The sequence below is a fragment of the Nicotiana tomentosiformis genome, chromosome 11, assembly GCF_000390325.3.
Source record: "Nicotiana tomentosiformis chromosome 11, ASM39032v3, whole genome shotgun sequence".
In the NCBI taxonomy this organism is placed as follows: Eukaryota; Viridiplantae; Streptophyta; class Magnoliopsida; order Solanales; family Solanaceae; genus Nicotiana; species Nicotiana tomentosiformis.
Genome location: NC_090822.1, coordinates 37,237,771 through 37,240,316, shown reverse-complemented (window position 1 = coordinate 37,240,316; position 2,546 = coordinate 37,237,771). Strand labels below are relative to the sequence as shown.

Here is a 2,546-nt window from a genome sequence, read left to right as displayed (position 1 = left end):
CGTTTAGCCGCGCTATTAGTTTCAAGCCTCTCATCAGTTTTTAGAATGAAGGCCTTCATGAGATCTTCTATGCCAGACTGAATGGGCTGTTGAGGCTGAAATTGCTGCCTCTGCTGATTTTGGAATGTTCCTTGTCCCTGGGTCTAGAGTTATTTTGTTGCTATGCATTTGTGATACCCCCAGGTAAACTCCATGAAAAGTCGAGGTTCCTCTGACCTATTGCATTAAAATTGTAGATTCCCACAACATTTATTTCCTCAGTTGAGGCTTGATACTCATGAGTAGGGTGTCCTCATCCACATATATCAAATGCTGCGTGAGGCTCACTTTGTATAGAGGAGAAGGCCAGCTTCCTTATCTCTTTGGCCATAACATCAAGTTGTACTTGCACAGACGTGTTAGCATCAACCTGGTGAACACCAGTTGATCTTCTTCTTTCAGCACTCACAGAGGGCCACTGATTTGCATCTTCAGATAACTCGTTTTCTTCATCAACGGACCTCCAACTGCATTGCTTCAATCTTCTATGTGAGGCCGGTGTTAATCCATCCCAAAAGTACTAGAGTTGCATCCAGAGTTTAATTCCACTATGTTGACACTTTCTAACAATCTCCTTAAACCTCTCCCGTGCTTCAAAAACAGTTTCATTCTCTTTCTGGCAGAAGTTATGGATTTCTCTTATAAACTTGCCCGTCTTAGCTAAGAAGAAATATTTATTAAAAAATTTTCTGGTCATCTCCTCCCAAGTTCTAATTGATCCCATGGACAAGCTCTGAAACCACTGCTTAGCATCATCTTTGAGTGTGAAGGGGAATACCCATAAGTACACTGCATCTTCTGACACACTATTATATTGAAAAGTGTTCATAATCTCCTCGAAGTCCATTAGATATGTGTTTGGATCTTCGGTTGGCTTCCCTCTAAAGTTAAAGCAATTCTGAAGAGTTTGAAGCAACACTTGCTTCAATTCAAAGTGGTCTCCCAGGCATGGGAGCTATATTTCCGAACTGGTCTGTACCCAAAGGTTGATTTTAAGCAATTCTACGACCCCCTCTCTTCTTCATAGATAATCTGGGCATCTCTAATAGTTGCTTCTTCAACATCCCGTGCAGCTTGTTCTTGTCGTTGGGCTGCCTCTCTTGCAGCCAAATCCTCATTATCATCACCGTTTCCAGCCATAGTTTCTTTGGTTGAGGATTGCCCAACCTTTTCTAACATCTCGGTGAGACTTCTTTCCTTCCTCAGCTGTCGCAGTTGTTTTTCAATTTGAGGCTCGTATGGTAGCACTTCTTTCATAGAAGCTTGAGTCATGCACCAACCTAACTTGTAGCCTGCGCACAATCAAAGAACGCAAAATGTAAAAAGGAAAAAATAAAAATAAAAAGAAAAATTCCTGAATTAGCACTACAAACTACTTCAAACACTATTGATTGCCAATCCCCGACAATGGCGCCAAAATTTGATGAGCTCGAAACACACAAAGATTGCATATTCTCGTAGTTTGTAGCTTGGTTGAAATCCAAGATGATCAACAATTGAGATTTATATGATTTCTAACTAAAATTAACTAAGAATCTAAAACTATTGACTAATGACAATCTCAACAAGGAACAAGCAAAGAAGGTTATCAATAGGAGAAGATAAGGTTTTGATGGGATAGTTGAAGGATAATTATTTGGGATCTAACTCTAGATAATTCACTTCTAATGTTTGTGTGAGTCTCTCGAATTCAGTCAATTATTAGTTCAATCATTCACCAAAAACCCCTCTCTCGATTAAGTTTTAACCTCACAAGATGAACCAATTTAAGCACGTGAAGATATTCAAGAATGTGTAGTGGATTGGTCTTTAGGAGAACCTCTCTTGATTATCCTCCTAACTAGGTTTAATCAATTATTCAACTAGCCTCTCGATTACTAAGACAAATTAATGAACTCAACCAACAATATCATGCAAAGATATCACAAGTTATGCCTCTCTCGATTACATGAACAAGTGAATATAGATGCAACAATTAAATCATCCAAAAATGCTTCAATACATAAAACTAGAGTTATAATCCACAAACAATAATCAAAATACCAATTCCATCAAACCCTACAGAGAACTATTCCATAGATATTGAGCAATTCATCACAAATAAAGTTAAAGTAGAAGAAAACATTAATTCAATCCAAACTCGTGTCTTGAGTGAAGAAGGAATGATGAAATCCTTGTGCTCATGTTCTTCCAACTCCTCATTAGCCTCCTTAGGTAGAATATGTGTCAAAAGTCCTGAAAATAATGTTTGTCCTTGTATTTATACCAAGTAGGGTAGGGCCTAGACGAAATCACCTTTTCCTAGCCGAAATAGGAAAATTACTCTGTAAAACTTGCATAGGCGCACCGCTTGGGGCGATGCGCCATGTGGAGCATTATTAGGGAAAACGGAGAGTTGATTTTCTGATAGACATCAGGAAAATGGGCAGCCGCGGCGCCCCACGCATTTCCCCATGCGCCGCGGCAGTGGGGATTTCTCAGACTACGGATATTTCTTGCGTTTTGAC

General features: G+C 39.4%; 1 non-coding gene across 1 annotated transcript; it reads left to right on the top strand.

Moving 5' to 3' along the window:
• The first annotated feature begins 581 nt into the window (after positions 1 to 581).
• On the top strand, positions 582 to 688 carry LOC117281798 (small nucleolar RNA R71). Its single transcript, XR_004512425.1, has one exon. It is a non-coding gene; the product is annotated as a small nucleolar RNA R71 (small nucleolar RNA).
• The last annotated feature ends 1,858 nt before the right edge of the window (positions 689 to 2,546 follow it).